We start from the raw sequence: 12388 nt of genomic DNA, 5'->3' as shown, positions 1-12388 counted from the left end.
AGTCATGTACCACAATATTCATTGCAGCTCTATTTACAATAACCAGGACATGGAAGCAACCTAAGTGTCCACTGACAGATGAACGGATAAAGAAGATGTGGCACATATATATAATGGAGTATTACTCAGCCATAAAGAGAAACGAAGTTGAGTTATTTGTAGTGAGGTGGATGGACCTAGTCTGTCTTACAGAGTGAAGTAAGTCAGAAAGAGGAAAACAAATCCCATATGCTAACACATATATATGGACTCTTAAAAAAAATGGTTCTGAAGTACCTTGGGGCAGGATAGGAATAAAGACACAGACATAGAGAATGGACTTGAGGACAGAGAGGGGGAAGGGTAAGCTGGGACGAAGTGAGAGAGTGGCATGAACACATATACACTACCAAATGTAAGATAGATGGCTAGTGGGAAGCAGCTGCATTGCATAGGGAGATCAGCTCAGTGCTTTGTGACCACCTAGAGTAGTGGGATAGGGAGGGCAGGAGGGAGACGCAAGAGGGAGGAGATATGGGGATATATGTATATGTATAGCTGATTCACTTTGTTATAAAGCAGAAACTAATACAACATTGTAAAGCAATTATACTCCAATAAAGATGTTAAAAAAATAATAGTTTTCACATCTTTACTTATAAAAGGAACATTTCCAGCTCAAGATATGATATAAAGTTTATTTTTTGTTTAATATTTTTCAATTAAATACAAACTATGTTATATTTAAATAAATAAAAATTAAATGTAATAAGTCAAGATGGTCAAATGTAATAGGTCAAGATGTGTACCTTTGTAAACTCAGCAGCAGGACCTTACATTATGATGTCTATTATTAAAGGAGTAATATTTGTTACTGGCAATTTTATTTATTCAACAAATACTACCATGAGCATTACATTGAGGTGTTACTGTAAAGAGACACAAAGATGAAAACAAATGCATGTTAGTATTAATGAGTTTTCAAATGAGTCAGAAAGATCAATTATATACCTATATACCTAAAATTCAAGCTCTACTTTACATGCTTTATGAGGGAAATAAAGTAACTATATAAATCGTGAAGATAGAATTGTTATAACAGAAGGTTTTGTAAAATACGTAGATTTTGTATGTGCCTCAGGAGAATGGATAGGTTTTAAATATGTGGGAAAAATGAGAAAGGAATTTCTGTCTGAGAAACTAGTATGGACAAGAAACAAGAAGTAGAAAAGACTGAAAATTTTGGTTCATATATAGAGAGAATTCTGGAGCAGAGGGTATTATTCAAAGGAATAGGAGATAGTGTTGGAGAGTTGGAGCTAGGTTGTGGATGGTATGAAATTAATGATAAATAGTTTGGTATTTATATATTGAAGATTTTAGGTAAGGGAATTGAATGATATCAGCTTTTGCTCTGGAAGGTAGTTATGCCTTTTTTTAATTTAATAAATTGGAAATGAGACAGACTGTTATATGGAATTCATTTAGGGACAGCAGAACAGATGAGAGTCAGTGCTGACCTAACTTGGGTTGGCATTAGAAGGAATGAGAATGTTGGAAGAAATATAAATGATTCCATATAGGGGAATAAACAGGAATTAGCAGATTATTTGAACGGCAAGACACATCAAAGAAAATAAAGAAATCAAGAACACATACAAGTTTATATGTTAAATGTGAGTGGCCTTATTTTCAAGAACTCACCAAGAGACAATACTGAATACTAAGCACTTTCTGATTGTTTACTATGTGGCAGTCAGTAGCCTAAGCCCCTCATGCACATTATTTCATTTAATCCTAAAAGAAATCTCCAAAACTTGTAATGAACACATAATTTTTTTTAAATGAGAAATATTTAAGTGCAGTATTCTTTGGAAACTTGCCCAAGATTAAATAGCTTGGAAATGATTGGGATTGAAACCCAAAGAGTAAGACTCCAAAGATCATACTCACACTGATTTTTATTGTTGTATAGAAGATGTACAACATGCTTAGGGAGTAAAGAGGACATACAACCAGGATATGGGGAACCCAGGAGCAAATCTTAGAAGCAATAGAATGCATTGTGTATTTGAGAAATAAAAGACACTATGTAAGGCCTAAGCATGGGCTGCCAGGTCAATTATGACAGATAATGGTGTAAATAAACCAGATAATTTAAATACTCTTAAGACATGGTAAGGAAATTGGGCTAAGAGTAGTAGGAAGTTCTTTACAAGTTTTAAGTAGGGAAGTAATATGATTAAATTTGGGATTTAAAAGCATAACTCTGGCTGAAGTTAGGTAAACTGAGGGTGGGAAGAAGGAGCAAGAAAGGAGGTAGGGATAAAATTATGTTCCTTTGCTTGTTATGCAATCAGAAGTTGCAGAGGCCATGCAAAATAGAGCAGTGTTAGATTCCCGGAAGCAGGACCAGCAGGACTTAGACATGAACTGAATGCAGATAAGAGCAGAGGAGGGATAGAGAACAAATTTTATGCTCAGGATTCAGGATTGGGCAAGTAGAGGAATACAGGAGAAGGAGCAGTGATGTGACTGATGAGGTTTCAGGATCACACGTATGAACCAAAACACAGCCTGCAAAGGAGGAGCCTCTTGGATACAATAATGTTAAGTTTTGCTCTAGACATACTAATTTAAGATGTTGGTAGGACATTTGGGTAGAAATATTTGTCAGGCATTCAGAATTGAAGGATCTTCCTCAAGAGAAAAAGAAAGGCTTTGTATGTAGATTTAAGTTTTTTAGTAGATTTTTTTCCCCCAGATTCTTTCCATGTGGTTCAGATGGCACCTACTAGACTATGAAATGGATATGTGTCATCAGCTAATCAGTGAGTATACATCATTCTACTCAGCCCTTACCACTCTAGGACTGTTCCAAGGATGAACATATGACCCAAGCTACACCTGCTAAACACATTACATTTAAGCAGAGGCTTTTATTGGATACATCAGGAAAGTGTACATTCTTTCACTGCCATTTCAAAGTCCTACGATGTAAACGTGGTGGTACTGCTGGTCTTATATTTTAATGCATTGCTAAATACTTTATAAAAATGAAATACAAAGCAGAGCCTAAAAACAAAAACCCTTGATAGAACCATAGAACAACTGATTCCAACCATGGCTGAATCCATAAAGTTACCAAGAGTCTTCTTAATTACATCAGCCAATTGTTTTCTTTTATATTTAAGCTCATTTGAATTGTGTTACTATGACTTGCACCTGACACAGTACTGACAAATATAGGAGTCATTCACATAAGGTTATATTTAGAAACCATGCAATTTTCAAAGAAAGGGGGAGTTCTACCTTTGATAAAGGCATCAGAGGAATCAATAAAATTGTGAAGTAAAATACTAGAAAAACACTGAGATAATAGTTCATGACGACAAGGAATTTCAGATTGCAAAGATATATGATACAACTCATTAGAAAGTCAAGTGGTTATCTTTTATTTTTTAAAAGGAAAATACTATTTAAAGAAGTGTGATTGGTAAGTAGACATAGAGTTAGCTAGGTAGACAAAGAAATACCAAAGAAGGGTTTTTTTAATAATGGAAATACCTGAGCATATTTATAACCTACAGAAAATAATCTATTACAGAGGGAGAGAATGAAGAAGCCATAGAGAAAATAAATGATAGTGAATTCTATAGCCAGATAGGAAATGTGAGTTCAAAAGGAGAAATGTGATACATTTATTAATAATTTTGAAATAGTATACCCTAAATTATTTATTGGCTCATTAATAGAGGTTGGTGACCTATTTGCATTCCATGTCATACCTTTTACATAATAAGCCTATAAGACTCAAATATTTGTTGATTTGCCATATTAAATCTCAATTATATTTAATAACTTCTGTAATAGTGCTTTTTCTTTTCTTTTTCTTTTTTTTTTTTTTTTTTTTGCGGTACGCGGACCTCTCACTGTTGTGGCCTCTCCCGTTGCGGAGCACAGGCTCCAGACGCGCAGGCTCAGCGGCCATGGCTCACAGGCCCAGCCGCTCTGCGGCATGTGGGATCTTCCCAGACCGGGGCACGAACCCGTGTGCCCTGCATCGGCAGGCGGACTCTCAACCACTGCGCCACCAGGGAAGCCCGTAACAGTGCTTTTTTAAAGCAATGAGTGAGATTAGATGCCATCTGCCAAGTAAAATTTGTGTTCCTAGAAGATAGGCATTACCATTGCTTCTATCAAATTAATATATATTCTCATTAAATGTTATTTCTCATAATTAACCTAAAAGAATTTATGTGAAAACTAAAGAAGGTAAAATAAAACTTGATTTAACCATAAGAAATTATATTTTTATGTTTTCTTTATTATCTTGATTGATGTAGATACAGTTAAGTGTCATGATAATAAGATGATTTACTTTAAAAATTAACACTTTTTCTTAACTACTTTCTTAAACACTTTTTCAAAAACTGACATAAAAATTCATGATTTTCACCTCTAGGTTTCTTCCTGCATGATCCAACATTTACATTTGTCTTACTTCTATATTTTATTTTACATTTAGATTTCTGTAGTTTAGGATTTTGGTGCCTATTGGGATTCATCAGTACTTTTGGAGTTTACACATCCAACATTATCCAGATTTTTCTTTTATTCATATCCATCTGGTCAAATGATTATAACCATTTCTCTCCAATGTAGACTACACAGTGGGTTTTACCCTTACCTCTGGGTGTCATTAATATAATGCACACAATAGGAAAAGAGTTTGCAGATTAGTTCAGTTTAAGTAGTAATGAAATGTGGTAGCAAGAAATAAACCAAATAATTAATTCTTAATATGGCCAAAATTTCTATATTAGTTTACAGTTTTGGTCATTACTTCTTTTTTTATAACTTCTATCAGGATTGACAGTTATTTTGGTAATTGACATATACATGCAATATCTAGGGGGAGAACAATTATATAGGAAAGAGAATAAAACCCAAGGAATTATAATAAAAGTGAATAAATGATGGAATTAGTGGAGTTGTCTTACTGCAATAGCTATTTACTCTTACTTTTTTAATTTGATATAGTCTTTACTGTTGGTTCAAGCAGGTTTTTTTCTAACTCAAATCCTTAGGTACACATTGCTGGAAAACAAACTCCTACTTTGACCATCATCTTCTTGTTTAGAGGAAACAGTGTACTCTAACTTCAAGTTTCTTGTTTCCTTTTTAGTCTTAAGAGCTTTACATGTTTGTCAGTTGATGCCACTGAAATGGAGCAGGACCCTATGGTCCTTTCTCCCATGTCCTCAGCCTGACTTTTGTCTGTGGAAAAACTTTAACCAAGGAATAAGTTTAATCAGAGAAGTGAGAAAATGCAGAAGCAAAGAAAAGTAGTCAAGCAGGACAAAACAATAATAGTTTAGTCAGTAAGCAAAGTCAAGGACCTTTAGTTCCTTCTCAAGGGCTATAGATAATATTCTGAGCCATATCCTGTGAGCTGTCTTGTAGAGACTGAAACCCCCATCAGGTGGGAGAAGTTAACTACATGATGACTAGACCGTAGCCATGACATAAGCTGTCACAATTCTGAGAACTTGCCTCAAGGAAATGGGAACAAACTGACACTGGAACTGAAGATTAACTGTACTTAAAATAATCAAGATGACACTAATCAGACCACCGCATGACCAATTTCAAGATGACGGTCAGAGCTGACTGTGCTGTTTCTACATGTAGCCCCCTCCCTCTGTCTATAAAAGCTCTTGCCTCCTGATTGTCTGTGGCGGAGAGTCAGCCTTTGGACAGGAGTCCACCCCAGCCCCCCAACCTTGGCAGTTGCCGGCATCTGAAATAAAGTAAACCTTCCTTTCCACCAAACTTGCTTCTTTATTGGCTTTTGAGCTGCGAGCAGCTGGACCCCACTTTCACTAACACCATCAATATGTTAAAATCAAAAACAAATGTAAACCAACCTTGAAAATTCCCTGAGCAGACAAAACCAGCTTAATCACACAAGCAAAGCTTAATTTAGCTTATTTTGTAAGACTAACTTCACCTGTGTCATTTCTTGCTTAGGCCTCTGGAAATCATAAGCAAAACTTAAACTGTCTCCCGAAATTGATATAAGGTAACCATTAACCAATTCCCTATCATTTAAGAAAATTCTAATATTATAACCAATCATTGTAAAGAAAAAAACAGTCACTACTTTCTCACTATATAAGCTGCTTTATAACAAGATAACCCTGAGCCTCATTCCATGTTTTGGTTGCGTGCTCCTGGTTCTCAAACTGTCTTTTTGGTATGTGCACAATAAACTTTTACAAATAATTACTACTTCCGTGAATTGGTTTTACTTCTGCTATTTCTGAACTTTCGACAAATATAAAACACAAATGCATGAAACATACCTGGATTTGTGTGAATATCCAGCACATGAATGTGAAGTCCAGTATTTGAAATCCTTCTTAACAGAACTCTCTTCGGGCTGGTCATCTTGGCTTTGGCTTTCAGGCTGCCAGCGGGGAAGAAAGGTGAGGAGGCCACCTCACGCCAGCCCCCCATAGTTGTGTTTGCCCACAAGAGTGGCTCTTGAGCACCCTGAGCACCACCATCTTGGGTCCTAGCCATTACTCTTATTAAGGCTGCCTGTAAACTCCACTCAGTCTTAATTATCTCACCTGTCTCACGGTATTCTTACATTTAGCTGTCTTAAAGCTGAAGATCACTTCTGTAATACTCTCTAATTTTCAATTTTATTTATATTCTGGATGAAAATTTAATACTTTATTTGGGGAGTTATTTTCAACTTTATAGAACGATTTGATGATATAGCCTATATACCTATGTATATAGTGTATATGTATATATATGTATATATATATATATACATATATATACTTTTGAAAATGTATGGGTCATTCATGCACTTAAATTTTGGAATGAAATACCATGCCCTCAGGTGTTAAGCACTTCTACAATTGCATACTAGGTTTCTAACCGACTTCAGTAATGTTTCTCTTGGCAAAGTGAAGTAGAATTATTGAGTACCTGTGGCAACTTTTTGATATACATCACTGCTATGGATATTTTAGGTTAAAAGGCTCAGTTTTCCCCCAGGCAGCAGTATTTTCTCTTTGTGTATCATTTTTCTCTTACCTGTTTATTCTGACAGTTTCTTTGTCTTTCACTGCCTCTGATGACAATTAAGATCAATGTTGAGAAATTTAGTGTATAAAATCATCAGTAGTGTGCTTCTACACAGAGCACCCATTCTTTGCTTGTTAATGATGGTATAAAAACTTGCTTATTTGTGGGTGTTTATTCAGTTTGGGTTTTTTTGTAAAGTAGGTACCAAGAAATGCTTAAAGCAATCTTGTTAAATTTGAAAAAGAGAGAAAATAACCACTTTCCATGTTTTTAGCCATTTATCATCCTAAATACTGATATGTACTTTCTCTTATTTACTTACACAAATGTCTAATTAATCAAATACAGTTTCATGGTAATTGTGTATTTCAACATTTCACCTTTCTTTACTTAATAATCTATCAGCATTAAAATTAAGTGGTTAATTGTCAAATATTTATGTCTGCCTCTCTCACTGTTAATGATCAGCAGCTTCATAGTTTTAAACAGATAACTGCAAACAGTAACCTAAGCAAATATGACACGCAGATTTCAAAATATATAAAGATTTTTAAATTATTATCTTCTATTTTTATTTTAAAACTTGGCTAATTCTTACATAATTTTCTAAAATATAACTGCCTAAATCTAAAAAAAATGAAATGTTAGTTCTTCCTTTTTACACCTAACCAAAATATAGTACAGTGCATTGGATACATGCAAGTTTTATTTCAATAAAAATTTTTAATAATATCATATGTATGTACATATATTTATCTGATAAATTCTTCATTTTAACAGGCTTAATCAATTTTCACAAGTGTATCCTAGGGGTAAAGTAGAGAGGGGATTATGCGGAAAATGCTTCTAAAAATAACAAAAATATTGCTTCTATAAATAACTATACATAGAAGTAAAAACATATTAAATAATATTTATAATGCCATTATTCTGAGTTATTTTCATAAGTAGATATATGCTCTACATGTATATAACTTTTTCCAAATTTGTAATCATATTTATAAAATGTATAAATAACTTGCATTCTTATTTTTGAAATTATATCACCAATATTCCTGTTTCAAAGAGACTTTTTATAATTATCATGTTCAATATGTATAATAAGTCATTTTGTTGATATACCATTATTTATTTTTTATAATGCTACTGAAGGCTCAAATTTTTGAGACCAAAATTGCTATGTAAAAAACATGAAATTTGCTAAGAGTTGATCTCAAATGTTCTCACAACACACACACACACACACACACACACACACACACACACACTAAAGTAACTATGTGAGGTGATGAATATATAAATTAACTTGATCATGGTAATCATATCACAATGTATATATATATCAAAACATCACATTCTATACCTTAAGTATATACAATTTTTACTTGTCAATTATGCCTCAATAAACCTGGAAAAATATTAGAATCTTCCTGTTTCTTCCTAAGTACTGTAAAATTGACTTCTGTAAGACCAAGGCCAATAGAAATGAATAAGTATACCAATTTTTGTTACGTTAAAAAAAATGTATTGTTGGGCCTTTGATTGTAATCGTTTTATAAGTTAATTAGTAAGAATTGATTTCATAAGAATGCTTAATTTCCTCATTCAAGCATATGATCCATTGCTCCAATTATTCAAATAATAAAATATTTTAATGTACCTTTTTTTATTAAAGATTCTCTGCCTGTATCATATTTAGTACCAAATTAATGATTTTTTAACTGTTGATCACTCACTATGTTTTCCAACTGGATCACAACTTGCAAAGGATATTTAATCCAAGACAATTTGATTAAAAATTGTTTTTATTAAGGGAATGTCAAATACTGATACATACAAATATAAATATCTCTTTTCTCAATTGTTAACTATATCATATTTCTTATTATAATGAGCTTTATGTAATAATTGATGGCTTTAACTTCTGATTTTTTATTACAAATCACAATTCCTCACTTTCTCTTTTAAAAGCTGATTAATATATGAATTTACATCTTCTTGTACATATGCCTTAATAGACTTCCAGAATTTTGAGACTTTACATATTTTTAGAATCTATTTTAGATAATCATATTCATTTTTTATTTAGTCTGTCATTCTAAATCATGCCTTTACATTATATTATCTTCTAAACTGTACGTCCTGTAATTCGATTCCCTTAGTATGGTATCCAAAGCCCCCTTTATATTTCAGTCCCTAAATCTTTATTGCAGACCCAAATCCCATGGTTTCTGGAGATTTCATCACTGACAATTCTGGGTGACATAGTTAATTCTAGATTGTTCCCAGGCTGCATCACATTTTAGAAGTACAGTTTAGAAAGAAGATTTAGCACTGAGGCAACAATGTAAAGGGAGTTTCATGCATCCCTCAAATATCATCTATTCAAGCTTGTTTGGCTGTAATGTCCATTCTTCACGTCTAATATTTTGTCATCATCCCTCCACCTGAGCATCTATTAAATGTCTATATTTCACTCTGCAACTTATTTATATTTTCTATGTGGGTACCTGCTGTGGTGTCCCTTTAATCTGATAGTATTTAGATTCCACTTTTGGTCTAACAGTTGATCAATGAGAAAGTGTCAATTCTCATTCATCACTCTAAGGTCATAGGAAACTTTGTAAGGCTTACTCAGGTTTACTTGCATAGACACTCCCCACCCAGTTATCATTATTTTATGGTTACTTTCCTGATATATCATGGTAGAAATTGCATGGTTATCAACATCTGGCACTCCACCTGTATATGAAACATTTACTATTCAATTCCCAAGCATATCTCATTATCAAGATGTTGGTGCAGGCTGCAATTTCTCTTCTCCAAAACTGAGGTCACTCAAGCCATATTGCTTTATTACCAGAGTTTCTCATACCTCAATCCATTACAATTTCTGGGAAAGTAGGAAATTTTTCCACTAACCGATATTGTGATTTTGGTATCTATGAGAGACAAGACCTCAGAAGGCCCAGGCTCTTATGACTCAGAAAGCTCCTATCTTAGTATATATTTTTTTTCTGTCACAAATTTCCCAAGTTTACTTTAAAAAGAAAATAGTCAAGTACCAATTTTTGTTTGTTTTTTACACAATTCTTGTTCAACTACTTTATAGTTAGAACAGTGAATGTTGACTTCTTGGTTGCTAGGGGGCAGTACATACAGTCTGAAAATACTAAAGAAGAGGCACTTATGAATATTAAAATATTTTAAGATCTAGGTAGACTATTTTAGATCTATGATTGATTATTAAACCTGGCTACTTGGTCTTTCTTTTTCTTTAAGGACTTCCCTCATAAAGAAGGATTTTTCTAAAGCGATTGAAACTTACTTAAATTACCTGGATAACAAGCCACCTGGGGACAAAGCTATCTATCTCTTCTTAGTGGGAAGACTTGCACACAAACGCATTTTCTGTAGGAATGTTCTCCCAGTCTTTGCCTCCTCCTCAAATCACAAAAAGGCCTACAGAAATTCTCACATGTCTCAATATCACCTAAGAGTGTTTGGGAGCTAGATTTGTTAAACCATCGCTGTAAACAGCTGACCTTTAAACCCATACAAATTAGCACCCCAGTAATCTGTTTGTATCCCCACTTAATTGCTTTTGAACTTACTGTATAAGATAGAAGAGAGGGGGCAATAACTCTTCCCCTGAGTACAAATCCATAGTTTAATAAGTCTGTAGCTCTTCTGTGGAAATAATATTTAAATGGGTAACACATGCTTCTCTTTCCTTTTTCCAGAAATTCTAGTGTGAATTTTCTTAATTCACACTGTATCATGAAATTTGTCCTAAATACTGTTGTCTGATAGGTGTAATCACAAAGGAACTCAATTTGCATAATGTACACTATTTTTTATGACTGCCATATTCTCTCACACATATACTATTTCTTTTTAGTTCTTCAGATATTCTTAAAGTATATAAAATGCTTCACAAATTTAGATCCTTTCATCATTAATTATGTTGTTTCAAAGGTGTATATATGTATATACATATATATATTTGTATATGTGTATAGAAGGACACAAACTATTCAATCCCATAATTAAGTTTCTTTTTTCTCCCTTGAATATATTTCATATCCATTAGTCCTAAGAGTTTAATGTTTACTGCAAAAGAGTAATTTAGGTATTTTTGACTTCTGATCTGATCTTTTCTGTACTCTTTTTTTCTTTTGAATTGTAGAATTTTTCATTAAGTTCAGATAATTGTTTTTGTTTGCTTTCTCTCTATTTTGCAGACAGGGGCTAATACAAGATAGATTTAAAAATTTTACATTGTGGTAGGACCATTCTTTCAGTTTGTTCTAGAAGTGATATTATATCTAAGTCTGGAGATTAGTTTGAAGAGTTCTTTCTCTTTGCAACTGTTCCTATCTTCTCCCCCACCCCCACCAAATGATTACTCTACTTGTTAGTGCACATTTTACTTAGGAGTTATACATCATGTTCTCTTTAACCATTTACCCCTTCCAATTCATATGCTACTATAAGTCTGGAGCTGAATCTCAGCTGCCCTAGTGTGGTCTGTGGTCTGTGTCTTATGTTGCTTTGTTTCAAGTTTTAAGCTTGAGTTCAAACTGTTGGAGGAATCTCCTCTACTCTAGTACTATTTTCTTATCCTTCAATCTGTATTTAGAGCCTAATGCAAATTTGGTTCCTAATACAATCCTCACATAAATTTCCATTCATTAATATTGATTTGGAACTATAACCATATTAGTCTTCCATTTATTGAATCATGGAGCAAGAAGTTTGTGTGACTTATAAACAATAGAAATTTATTTCTCACAGTTCTGGAGGCTGGGAAGTCCAAGAACAAGGCACAACAGTTTCCATGGCTGGTGAGGACCCACTTCCTGGCTTATAGATGACTGTCTTCTCCCTGTTTCCTCACATGGTAGAAGGAGCAAGCTAGCTCTGTGTGGGGTTTTTTGTTTGTTTGTTTTTGTTTTTAAATAAGGGACTAACCCTATTCATGAAAGCTACCCTCCTGACCTAGTTACTTCCCAAAGGCCCTGCCTCCAAATACCATCACATTGGGGATTAGGTTACAGTAAATGAATTTTGGGGGTCACAAACATTCAGTCTATAGCATATGGTGCCCACAATTTTAAAAAAAGGAAGGAAAATGATCCACACAGAGAGAAAAAGAGTTTCACATTTTACAACAAAGTCAAGAATGTAAGAAACCCAGAGTCACAAACAACTACAGAAGATGGAAAAGGAACTAACAGATTGGTAAAAATGCTTTCAGTCCAAAGATCAGAATCTTTAGAACCAAAAATAAAGACAGAAT

This window comes from Leucopleurus acutus (genome assembly GCF_964270905.1).
Source record: "Leucopleurus acutus genome assembly, chromosome: 17".
Lineage (NCBI taxonomy): Eukaryota > Metazoa > Chordata > Mammalia > Artiodactyla > Delphinidae > Leucopleurus > Leucopleurus acutus.
The sequence above is the reverse complement of the archived record's forward strand: the minus strand, read 5'-3'. Positions refer to the sequence as shown.